The sequence below is a fragment of the Sus scrofa genome, chromosome 4 (genome assembly GCF_054392235.1).
Source record: "Sus scrofa isolate SSC_HxYL_T2T_F1_AM1 chromosome 4, Sscrofa_HxYL_maternal_Yorkshire_Landrace_v2.0, whole genome shotgun sequence".
Classification (NCBI taxonomy): Eukaryota; Metazoa; Chordata; class Mammalia; order Artiodactyla; family Suidae; genus Sus; species Sus scrofa.
The window spans coordinates 24,692,352-24,705,673 of record NC_139386.1 but is presented as its reverse complement, the minus strand read 5'-3'; the positions used below and the strand labels follow the sequence as shown (position 1 = coordinate 24,705,673).

The 13,322-nt window shown below is 33.9% G+C and overlaps 1 long non-coding RNA gene across 1 annotated transcript in view; it reads left to right on the top strand.

Annotated features, from left to right (window-relative positions):
- The window catches only part of LOC106505092 (uncharacterized), a 573,890-nt gene that overhangs the window by 33,121 nt on the left and 527,447 nt on the right, over positions 1–13,322 (top strand). The gene's annotated exons all lie outside the window — the stretch shown is intronic.

The window sequence follows — 13,322 nt, the reverse complement described above, 5'->3', positions numbered from 1 at the left end:
TAGGTTATAGTATCTTTAAGCCTAATAGGAGTTACTTGTAAAATTAGAAAAAGAAACTCAACAACAAAAAAATGTATTAAGTTAACAAAAAAAAGGAAAGTAAATTTCTACAAGGAAAATGGCATAAAACATGACAAAGTTTAGATTAAAATGTTATGAAAATACATATAAATGGCTTAAATTTGCTTTTCATTTTAAAAGTTTTATTGAATTATAGTTGATTTATAAAGTCGTGAAAGTTCCTGCTGTAAAACAAACTGATTCAGGTACACACACACACACACGTATGAATATGTGTATGTATATATATATGCGCAATCCATTCTTTTTCAGATTCTTTTCCCATATAGATTATCCCAGAATATTGGGTAGAGTTCCCTGTGATATATAGCAGCTGATGCCCATTAGCAAGTCATTCCATATATCACAGTTTGCATTTTAAAATACATGCTCGGGAGTTCCCGTCGTGGCTCAGTGGTTAACAAACCCGGCTAGTAACCAAGAGGTTGCGGTTCGATCCCTGGCCTTGCTCAGTGTCTCAGTGGGTTAAGGATCTGGCATTGCCGTGATCTGTGGTGTAGGTCGCAGACGTGACTCAGATCCTGCGTTGCTGTGGCTCTGGCATAGGCCAGCGGCTACAGCTCTGATTCGACCTCTAGCCTGGGAACCTCCATGTGCCATGGGTGCAGCCCTAAAAAAAAGACAAAAAAAATAAATAAATAAATATAAAAAAATACATGCTCATGATGAATAAAACACACACGCTCCCCCATACACACACACTACAATTCATTTCTTGTTCCATTAAACAGAGAATTTAAAAAAGTTATTTGGAAATATTCATGACAAAAAATGAGTAAGTAATATCAGGAAAAAATGCTGCTACCATAAGCTAAGATTTTAATGTGACTATTAAAATTCAGAGTTCCCACTGTGATGTGGTGGGTTAAGGATCTGACTGCAATGTCTCAGGTCACTGTGAGGCATGGGTTCAATTTCCAACACTATGTACCGTTGCCACAGCTGTGGTATAAATTGCATCTGCAGCTTGGATTTGATCCTTGGCTGGGGACTTCCATTTGCCACAGAGGCTGCCAAGGGAGGAAAAAAAAGTTCAAGGAAAAAATCTATTTTGGACCAAGAAAATTCTTTTTTTTTTTTTTTTTCCTTGAAGGGGACCATTTCCAATCTAGATATAATAAACATGAACTCCTAACCTCTCTCCTCCAAATACAAACTGAAATGGCTGAAGAAATGTAAAATGAGAAAAATCTCTTCCTCAGCTAAAAACCAGGAAGTAATACCGTCAGCCACAACCTTGGAGTATATGTATGAGATATAGGCCAGAAAGACAAGATTGCTGTTGAAGGCTGATAAGGAACTCCCAATCTTATAAGAGCAAAATGATAGCAGCATAAGTAAATAAACAATAAACAAGATATAGTCAAACGCTATAAACATCATTGATTCTTTTCAGTTGTGAGCTGGAGATGAGAGTGGACCAAGTTCAAATCAGTAGAGTCCCCCTAGAAAATCTTTTCATCAGTTGGAAGCAATATTCTATTCTATGGTAAAATTTGTACTTGCTTGTGAGAATGGCTTTCCTAGGATTTTTCCCCTATCATGTGGGCATATAAGAGACCAATTAATCTTCATTTTGTGACCATTCGAATTTCTTTTACTATTATTATTAGTTTTATGAGTGTTCTGAGTTTTTCTTGGTGGATGACATCATCTATAACAATTTAATGTTGAATTCTTCTTACAACTATGTATTCATCATTTTTCCTTCTTGAATTATTGCATTAGCTAGAATATCCAAGTAATAGAGTCCATCTGTGTTTTGTTCACAATCTCAAGACATACACTTCTGATGTATCACCATTTACTTGAAACAAATTCATTATCAGAAAAGAAAATAACTTTTGTAAATGTTAATATTTTATCATGTCCTCAAATGATATTACAGCATTTAATAAGTTTACATTTTTTTCTTATTTCAATAAAATATTAAATCATACAAATGAAAAATTCTAATATCAAACTATACTTTTCCAATAAAAATACATTTTAGTCATGGTTTTAATGAATTTCTAGATTTCTTTAATAATATGTTAACTATTTAAATTCATGTTTACCTAAGGTTGCTATTTGGTATTTGAGAAAATGTTACCAAGCTAATCTATTTTGATACGAAGGTAAATGTGATTTGAAATATTAATTTGGGCACATTTTTATATTATACATGTATAATAACACATTTAACATGAGATTTATAAATTTTTTTTTGTAATTTGAAAGCCAAATCTATTAAACCACCTTGGTCCATATTGATTTTGAAATTCCTTCCTCATACAACTTTTCTTAATTTTATCTTTCTTGATTTGGTTAGGGGATAAACTGCATTTTTGAATGAGCCAAATTTGAAATGCAGTTACTAGAAAAACAGATCTGTGGATTTTCTACAAATTCAGTGGCCTTTCATCATCTTATTATACCAATTTTTCATTACCACTTTTATTCTTATTTTTTAAAAAAAAACTATATGCTTTATTCATTATCATTCTTTCTCTGATTATTAAAAGAAACATTTAAATGAGACCATTCTCTGACTATAACTTTGATTGTATTTAATGAGTTAATGGAATGAGCTTTTGCATTTTATCCTATTTTATATTGCAGTGTCAACTCCCACTTGAGCCAAGAATTTTTGAAAATTGTTTGCAAGTTCTAGGAATTTTGGAATTTCATTCGATAGTTTATGCTATTTTTATTTTTTCAAATAATTACTTAATTTCATTTAGTTGATTTAATTAATTCATTATACATAATGTGACCTTATGTTGGGTGGATTAGTTTGCTAGGACTGTCATTATCAAGTTCCACAGAGTGTATGTCCTAAGCATGAGAAATTTGTTATCTTACAATTCTAGAGTCAAGAAGTCAAGGTTTCAGCAGGATTGGTTTCCTCTGAGGTCTCCATGGCTTAAATGTGAATGTCTTCCTATATCATCATGTGTCTTCTCTCTGTAAGAGTCTGTCCAAATTTCCTATACTTTTTCAATTTTTCTTCAAATTTTCTATTCTTATATGGACATCCATCATTTTGTATTTTAAGTGAGTTATTTTTACTGCGTGTTATTAGGTCTTAGCATTTTTGATATACTTTAGTGAGGGGGGGAATAATACCAGTAATACTGTTTTTCTGATTATGCCTTTACTTTTAAAAAATTAACATTAACATTGATACTTTACTCTTCTAATCTGAGAATGGAATCAGTGCCATTATTCTGTCAATACTGAAATGAATGAATATGTGTGTACAGTTAAAAATATTTTGTCATACATAACTCTTCTCTTTAATATGATTTGACAGTAAATAGATTGCAATAGCACTTTTTCAACATTTCCAATATTAAAAAATACACTACAATCTCAAAAAAATCTTGGTATAGATCTATTTTTGTAGACTGATATTTTTAAATGTCCATTTTCTACTTAGATTAATGCATTCTTTAAAATTATATAAATAAAATATTAGATTACATATTAAATTCAAATCAACATATAAAGACATTTTTCTCTCTATAATCATTCATAATTACTATGCTCTATGGGAAAACTAGTTAATACTTGAACCTAGCTAAAATGATTTCATAAAACAAGTAAATTTTATTTGACTTTTAAAATGATCATTTTTAGCATTAGTATCTAAGTAAGTGTGCTGAAATAAAAAAAAATTCTAAACTGGTATAATTCTGTTTAAAATTTTAATGCAGTTTTCTTTGGGGAATTTTTTCTCAGATTTAGCAGAAGAACCATAGAAAAGGCAATGTGATGAGACTGTTTAAATGAATTTTATAAGACCAAAAAATCTGTAGAACAGATAGACACACACCTTTGCTATACAACCAACAATTTAAAAATTGGGAGTTCCCGTCGTGGCGCAGTGGTTAACGAATCCGACTAGGAACCATGAAGTTGCGGGTTCGGTCCCTGCCCTTGCTCAGTGGGTTAAGGATCCAGCGTTGCCATGAGCTGTGGTGTAGGTTGCAGACGCGGCTCGGATCCCGCGTTGCCGTGGCTCCGGCGTAGACTGGAGGCTATGGCTCCGATTCAACCCCTAGCCGGGGAAACTCCATATGCCGCGGAAGCGGCCCAAGAAATAGCTAAATAAATAAATAAATAAAAAATAAAAAATTGAGCTATCATTATAGTCAATATTTATGTTTTCTAAAAAAATTGTTCATAAGCTAGTATCTTTATGAAATGAAGGATACAAAGTGATGAGTTTTACGGAGTCTGGATTATATAAAATTAAGATCTGGGCTGGACTTTCTGAACTGTTTAGTATTCAATGGCATATGTAATAAGAAGACAGAAACAACGTTTGGTTTGTGTATTTTGCAGTTCCTAAGGGAATTTCAGAATATACAGTCTACCACACAGCTGGAAGTGGAAGTCTACTGTATTCTGAGTAAAGAAATTACATTAATCAAACAATATTTTAATTAATGCCTAGCATAGTGTTAGTAAAATGTCAGTAAAATGAAGGAAACTTATAATCATTAGGTGAGTGTATGGGGTGATCATGATGCAAACATGATTAAAGTTTACCACAGAATAAGTAACCGAGTGTCTATTTCATGCCTCCTTCCATTCCCATTCATTATGCTCCATATTCATTGTCAAATGAATAAAGCTTCTATAATATGCAGTATATCTAGAATTCCATGTAGGGCAGATTGTTATTACTTATCATGTACATTAACTGTGTCTGAAAAATGTTTCGTGGAGTAATAAAATAGCTTTTTAAAAAGCTGATCTATTCTATTTTTAAAATACATTTTTAATTTTTAGAACATTTGTTTATGGGAAAAATCACAAAGGTAGTGCACGAAAGTTTCCCCATGTTGTTCAGGATATTGGATTAATATGATACGTTTGTGCCAATTAAGGAAGCAGTATCAATGCATCATTATTTATTAAAGTCCACATTCATTCAGATTCTTAGTTTTTGCTAAATGTATGTTCCTTTTATGTTTAGTATTTCAGCAAGGATACCAGATAACATTTAGTCATTGTGTTTCCAATGAGATCCTATGGCTATGATGGTTTCTCAGGCTGCCTCTGTTTTAATCTTGACAATATGGAGTAGTTATCAGATATCATGCAGAATATACCTCAACTGATATTTTGTCTGTTTTTCTTGTGATTAGACTGGGGACATGGCTTTGATGGAAAGGCCACAGAAATAAATTGCCATTTTCATCATATTATATCAAAGGTACTTACTGTTAACATGACATCATTTTTATGATGACCTTGGTAATATGTTTCTATACTATAAAATTACTGCTCTTTCCTCCTCTTTCCAAATTGTGTATTTTGGAAGGAATCACTATGTGCATTCCACACCTAAATAATGGAGAGTTAATGCTCCATCCCTTTGAGAGCAGTATCGACATAAATTATTCGATATTCTCCTGTGGGTAGATTTGTCTATTCTTCCTTATTTACTTATGTATTTTTTACTTATTCAATCATTTATTTATGTCAGTATGGGCTCATGGATATTTATTTCAGACTTTAGGTTATAAATCCAATGTTTATTTATTTATTTTGTTGCTGAAATTGTTCCAGGTTTGGCCTCTTGGAGTTCTTTAAATTGGCTCCCATGTCTCCTTGAAATACCGTCCTCATTGTACTTTTTTAAAAATATTTTTTAAGCAACTTCCTTACTTTCTGACACTACAACATGTTCTAAACTCATATATTTCTTTCCCCAGTTTTAAAATCAGCTATTTCTTCAAGAGCGCTGGCTATTTTGTATATTTGTAATAGAGTTCTATTGCTTTGTAAAATTTTGCATTCCATCCTGATTTTCCTGATTTCCTAAATGATTTTCTAAATGATTTTCTTCTTTTGTATTCATTAAGGTTCACTCTGTGCTATAAAGTTCTAAGGGTTTTGACAGATGCACAGTGTCATTACTATATTGCGCAGAAGAGTTTCACCTCCTGAAAATCCCCATGCTTCTCCTAGCCCCTGTTCCCCAGGCTCTGGAATATGCAAAACTTTTTACCACCATTATAGTCTTGCCTTTTCTAAAATGACATCTAATTGGTAATTATATAGTTTGTAGCCTTTTCAGACTGGCTTCTTTCACTTAGCTACATGTATTAAAGCTTCAATAGGAGCTCCCGCTGTGGCGCAACAGGATTAGCAGTGTCTTTGGAGCCACTGGATGAGGGTTTGATCCCCATCTGGCACAGTGGGTTAGGTATCCAGTGTTGCCATAGCTGCGGCTTAGGTCACGACTGTGGCTCTGATGCCCGGCCCTGGTCCAGGAGCTCCATATGCCACAAGGCTACCAAAAAAAATTTTTTTTCACTAATTTTTAATAGTTTGATAGCTCATTTATTATTATGGTTTAATAATATTCCAATGTATATATATATATATATATATATATATATATATATATATATATATAAATGTTCCATGGTTTGTTTATTCATTCATCTACTGAATTATGTCTTAAGCTTTCAGATTTTATTAATTTTGAATAAAGCTGCTATGAAGATACCATTGCAGGTTTTTATGGGGACATAAGTTTTCAAATCAGTTAAGTTTATATCTAGTAGCACAATTACTGAATCATTATGGTAAGACTACGTTTAGCTTTGTAACAAGATGATCTCCCAAAATTGCTATATAATATCACTTATATGTGGAATTTAAATATGGCACAAATTAACCTATTTACAAAACAGTAACACACTCACAGACATAGAGAACATACTTGTGGTGGCCGAGGGGTTGGGGGAAAGAGGGGGATGGATGGGGAGTTTGGGGTTAGTAGCTGAAAACTATTACATTTACGATGGATACACAATGAGGTCCTACTAATAACACAGGAAGTTATATCCAGTCTCCTGGGATAGAACATGATGGAAGATAATATGAGAAAATTAATGAATGTATATATTCACTTTACTGTGTCATTTTACAGTATAGCAGAAATTGGCACATTGTAAAACAACTATATTTTAATAAAAAACTAACAAAAAACAAAAAAAAAACCCAAATAGTTTTGCATTCCTAAAATCATGAATGAGAGTTCCATATTCTCTACCAGCAATTGGTATTGTTAGTTTTTAGAATTTTAGCCATTTATCCTAGGTGTGAAGTAGCATTTGCTGTTTTAATTTTCAGTTCCATAATGATATATAATGCTGAACATATATTTTTTTTGTTTTTGTTTTTGGTCTTTTTGTCTTTTTCTAGGGCCACACCTGTGGCATATGGAGGTTCCCAGGCTAGGGGTCCAATCAGAGCTGTAGCCGCCAGCCTCCGCCAGAGCCATAGCAACGTGGGATCCAAGCCGCATCTGCAACCTACACCACAGCTCGCAGCAACGCTGGATCTTTAACCCACTGAGTGAGGCCAGGGATGGAACCCACAACCTCATGGTTCCTAGTCAGGTTCGTTAACCACTGAACCACGACAAGAACTCCTAAACATATTTTTATAGGCTTATTCATCATCTGTACATTTCCTAGGGCGAAGTCTTTTTGATCCTTTGTTCAGTTTATTAATTGGATTGTTTCCTATTTTGAAATTTAAGTGTTTCTTTTATATTTGGATACAAATCCTTTATCATATATGTGTTTTGCAAATATTTTCTCTGAGCCTTTGACTTGTGTTTCTTTCCTTCAATAGGTTCTTTAACAGAAGTTTTAAATTTTAATATGGTAAACAACATATTTTTAATTCATGGATTGTGCTTTTGGCATTGGATCTAAAAGTCATCAAAGCCAAGGTTATTTAAATTTCCTCCTATGTTATCTTCTAGAAGTTTTATCATTTCGTGTTTACCTGTAGGTCCATGATCAATTCTGAATTAATTTTCATGAAAGGCGTATGGTTTGTGAATTGGCTTAATTTTTGGCACACGAAATCCAATTGTTCTAGTAGCATTTGTTGTAAGGACTATCTTTTTAAAATCAAGTTTCCTCTTCTACTTTATAAAAAATCCATTTACAAAATTTGTGAGAATCTATTTCTGGGCTCTATATTCTATTGCACTCATCTATGTGTCTCTTTCCATCATATGCTCTCCTGATTACTGTTGTTTTCTAGTAAGTACTAGAATTGAGTAATGTGATTTTTCTAGCTTTGTTCTTTTTATTTATATTTTATTGGCTATTCTGGATCTTCTGCCTTTCATGTAAACTTTAGAATAATTTTGTTGATATCTTCAAAAGAGCTTGCTGGAATTTTGATTGAGATTGTGTTGAGTCTACAGATCAAGGTTGGAACAACTGACATCTTACCAATAATTGAATCTTGCAATCCAAGATATATATACCATATATATATATGTGTGTGTTTGTATATGTCTTTAAAAATATACATATATATATATATATATATATATAGGAACTTAAATTACAAGCACTGTTAATTCAATAAGTATTTGAACTACTCAGTTATGGTTTAAAAAAGAACAGAGTGGCACAGAGTTAAAAGTCCTAAAGTGACAGAATAGAAAAGTGACCTTTTTTAGAAGATTATGTATTCACATCAATAATTTTCAATTTAAGACTTCTAAATACATAATTTTTAGTATTTCAATTAGAATCACCTATAGTTAATAAATAACAGCCAGGAAAAGGGACAATAAACTAAATAAAAACCTTTGAAGCCAGGTCTAATCCTTTCTTTTCTTCTTTTCTTTTTTTTTTCATTTTCACTTGTGTCTTACTCAATTTTTATCACAGATAGCATTAATTATATGTGTGTGTGTGTATTTCTTGTCTTTTTCTAACTAAAAAAAATAGAATTCTAGAAAGTGCAATTAATAGCTAGGAACCTCAAAGATTTTTAAAACAATATTCCAAAATTTAAATAGAATAATGGCTTAAATCTACATTTTATAATACTATAATGTTTCATAAGATTTAATTCATAAAGGACACTAATAAGTTTGTCTCTTGTTTGTTATATTTACATATCTCTCAAAGTCTTTATATGTAACTTTATCTCTCACTTTAGATTCATATTAGAGGTTTTAATATACAAATAAAAACATTATATTCAGCAAATTATTTTTATGGAAGATCAATTGCAAATGTTCAACATTTTGCATGAACTAAGGCATACCATCTCCGCATGCTTGATTCCACATTCTGAGGGAGCCAGTTGCATGGCTTCAATAGAGAAAGAACACACAATCACTTTATCTGGGTAGATTGGTAGAGAGAAGGTAGTTAGGCTTTTGCCAAATTTCAGGAGTCATTGGTTGCCTTATTTTACTCTTGGTGTGGACAGAGTAACTGTATGGGTTTATCATGAATGTACACTGACAAAAACCTCCCATGATTTACCTACTTCACATTCATTATCTGCCTGATGGCTTATAATACCAAAGTTTTTGTTTTACTTATCAAATTAGTATCTGCAGCCTTGCAGGAAACTTACTATACCAGCATTTTTGTTGCTATGGAAGTGAAAATGGAGTCACTTGCATTAAATTGCATGAGCTTCTAGCGTAGAAGGCACCCTTGAGCTGCACTGGGAATGAAACTCACTGATGACCTCTTTCAAGGGCTCAGCATTTGTAGCAAGTCTGCATCTTCTCTCACATCACTCTTGAGTTCTCTTCACCTGAGGTCTGCAGAGAGATTTTCACTTTTGTCAGCTCCCACTTGGTTAATCTCATTTTTGATGCATTTCACCTAAATTTGAACCATCTTTTATTGAAAGAAGGTATATGTAATTACCCACACTGACCCACTATAGAAGCAGTGGTTTTAAATCACAATTTTTTAAATCTAAAGAAACAAGGGGAAAAAAAAACTTTTAAAATTAAGGCTTGTCACCTGGGAAAGGATTCGTATGCACTGTTGTTCTTCCCCTACTCCCCACTGTACCCCCTTATTTCAATTAGCTTCAGCCCAGAGAAGTCATTTTTCCCCTCACCAAAATTATGTCAGAAATACATATAAGCATGGTCACAAGACCATACTAACTCCATATATTAGGAATCTTGAATAGATAAAGATTTTTCAGTGTGTATTTATTAAATCCACATTTAGGTGGAACACCCTTAGCTTTTTTTTTTCCTTCGGTTATGTGGAAGTGCTTTTGCTCAATGACTCTAGTCTCAAAGATAATGTCCTTTTCCTTCGGCAAGCAGTAGGCAGAAACCCTAATTGTCCTCTAATGTGTGCAATGGTTCTGAAGAATAATCAAATATAGTACTTAGAAAGGCAACAATGCCAAAGTTGAAAAACACCTTATTCCTGGCCAGGTTCTATACGTATTATGCACTGTATTTTAATCAGAACTTTTTAAAAGAAATAGCTTTGCCTACTCTTACCAATTAGTTTTGTCTCAGTTAAGTACTTTTACATTTGCACATGGAAGCCACCTGTTCTAATTAGAAAATCATTTCTAATACTCAGTCTTCTGAATAACAGTATTTGTAACCCAATTAGCTTGCACAAATCGCAATGCTCCAAGGTCACTGCTCTCATTTCAGCCTGTCTGTAAAAGCAGCAAGATTAACTCGCACATCTGAAACAGAGGTACAATTAAAAGTGATTCCAAAAGTTTAACTTATTTTGTCTTCTTTCTGTGATCTGACCCCGCCATCTTTTTTTTTTCTTCAGTTAGGACTGCCTCAATATAAGGGAAAGCACTTCTCAGCTTCTTCCTTACCCTTTCCCAATATCGAATACCTCAGCGGTTTGCAAAAGCACGCCCTGAAAGTTGCTGTCAGTCAGCCTGGGGCTTGCAAAGCCCACAGGACCTCAGCCCTTCACAGCAGCACCATTAGAGCTGTCTTCCTGCCAGCCAGGGGACCACAGTTTTAGTATCTGCTTCCTTGCCAGCCAGACACCTAATCTCGTGGTTTCTTGTTTCTTTCTCTTTTGTAAAACCTCAGGTGCTTCTTCTATTGAGCCAATAGAAGCCACAGGGAAATGATACACTTTGCTTACTTCAGATTCTAGGTTTTTTTTTGTGTTTTTTTTTTTTTAAACCAGTTGGCCAACGTGCCAAAGAGCCTGGAGTCAAAAGGGAAGAGAATATCCTTTTGCAATTGTTCTTCCCAGCTCTCTAGCCATACAGCTTTGTAGTCTGGTACAAGGATGGTTAAAAATATGATCTTGCTTGTTTTTTTCCTGAGATCCTGTCTTTCCAGTGTTTTTTGTTGGTTTGTTTGTTTGTTTTAATATTCAGTAAACCAGAATGTGGTGTTTTATATTAAACTTATTTTAGGAATCAGCCTGAAGGACTTCTAATATGGGGATGGTGACAGTAAGATGGCCAAAGACTCAGGTATAGTCCATGGTATTTATTGTAGGATTAGATGAAACAGAATTTCTCAGGTGTACCCTCTCTTTTTTATTCAGGCTGTAGGCTTTACTGAAGTTTTTTCCTGTAGAGAATTAATTCCAATTTCTAACTACCCTTGAAAAGAAGTTTCTACAATAATTATATTCATCATATCATTGATTGCTGTTAGAAGATTATTACCAAAATAAAAATGATTACTTCTAAGTAATAGAGCACATAAACGTTATGCTGGATATTATGCTCCTTGAAATTAGATGTTCCACAGAAGCATTTGTGAGGTTTCTGATAAGTTAGAGAGAAATTGGTAGTGCATACTTTGAACAAGAGTCTGACCAAATGGGTCTGTGGGAAAAACAGCATCTACAATTCATCTATAGTTTAGGACTCCTGGGTTTCAAGTAACTATGAGTCAAGTGCCAGGCTGGATTCAAATGGCCTTCTTAAGGAAAATTCTAGCTGTACCTGCCAATATCTTTGGAGGTCTGCCTCTTCTTGAAAATTGAGGTTTTCTTTCTGGTTGAACAGAATTGGCCTTACCTAGGTTTGTCATGCCCATGTATTTAGTTGGGGCCAGGCTGGGCTGAAAGGTCCACTGCAGCTGCTTCACTGATTACAGCTTTGGCCTCTGTCTAGCCTTCTCTCTCTTAGGGAAGTTGTATTAAAATGCCCAATTATAATTCTATAACCCCACCTCTGGATTGCATCAAATATAGAGCAAAGTCTTCCTTCCTTAGACCTGCCCCAAAGTTACCTAACATAGGATTAACGCCTATAATAAATTCTTTCTTACACCCTTTTACTGTTTTTCCCTATGATGGGTGCTTTTCCTGGCTGCCATGACTTATAAAAGCATGTTAACTTAGTTTATTATCTATCATTTATTATTAACCTTATTTCTTTATTGTCTCTCATAAAGTATCAGTGCCTCTTAGCCAAAGACCAGCAGGGACATACCTGGTGTTCAATAAGAACAGAAGATCATGAATACCTAGTATGTATCTGGGTAATGCGAGACCATCTCTAATCTCAAGAAATTTAATGTTGCTTAGGAGGGACAATAATAAAGAAAATGAGCAATTTTGCTGCAGTATGATAAAAGCCTTAATAAAAGCACTTAGGAAAAATTTCTATATTGCCTATCAAGTGATACTAAGAAAATTACAAGGCTAAACAAAAACACTGAAGTACTAAATTCAGATATTATTTTTTTAATTTTATTTATTTACTTACTTATTTGCTTATATATTTGCTTTTTTTTAGGGCTGTACCCACCATATATGGAAGTTCCCAGGCTAGGGGTCAAATTGGAGCTACAGCTGCTGACCTACACCACAGCCACAGCAACACAGGATCCAAGCCACGTCTGTGACCTACACCACAGCTCTCATCAGAGCAGGATCTCTGAGCCACTGAGCAAGGCCAGGGATTGAACCCACATCTTCATGGATACTAGTTGGATTCATTTCTGCTGTGCCACAATGGGAACTCCCTACATTTAGTTTTTAAACACGCAGTTGTTTTCCTCTTCCCATCAGTATCCTCACCAATTCAACCCTGGCATGCCAAGGGAGTAGACTGTGATTAGTGATGTGGAGACGTCTCATATTTCCCTTCATAAAGATACATCTGTTTGGTACACTGTGTCTGAGAATTTTCTCCTCTCACAATGAGGGTTTACTTTACAAAATGTTGTTTATTTTGTTCTCCTTGAGTATGTTTGACAATAGAATAATTCGTCTTAATGTTTGATGCTAGCTTATTGTTTCAATAGTTTCTTCTGAATCATTTTTATTGTTTTTGAATTAATCAAGATTTATAAAGCCTGAGTAGATTTTAGACTGTCAGTCCTAGTATTATGTTGTTGTTGATGTTGTTGTTTCCTTAGTACTGTGTCATATTTTTTTCCTTTTAAAAAAGATGATGATTTGTACTGATTGATTTTTCTTGCTGATGTT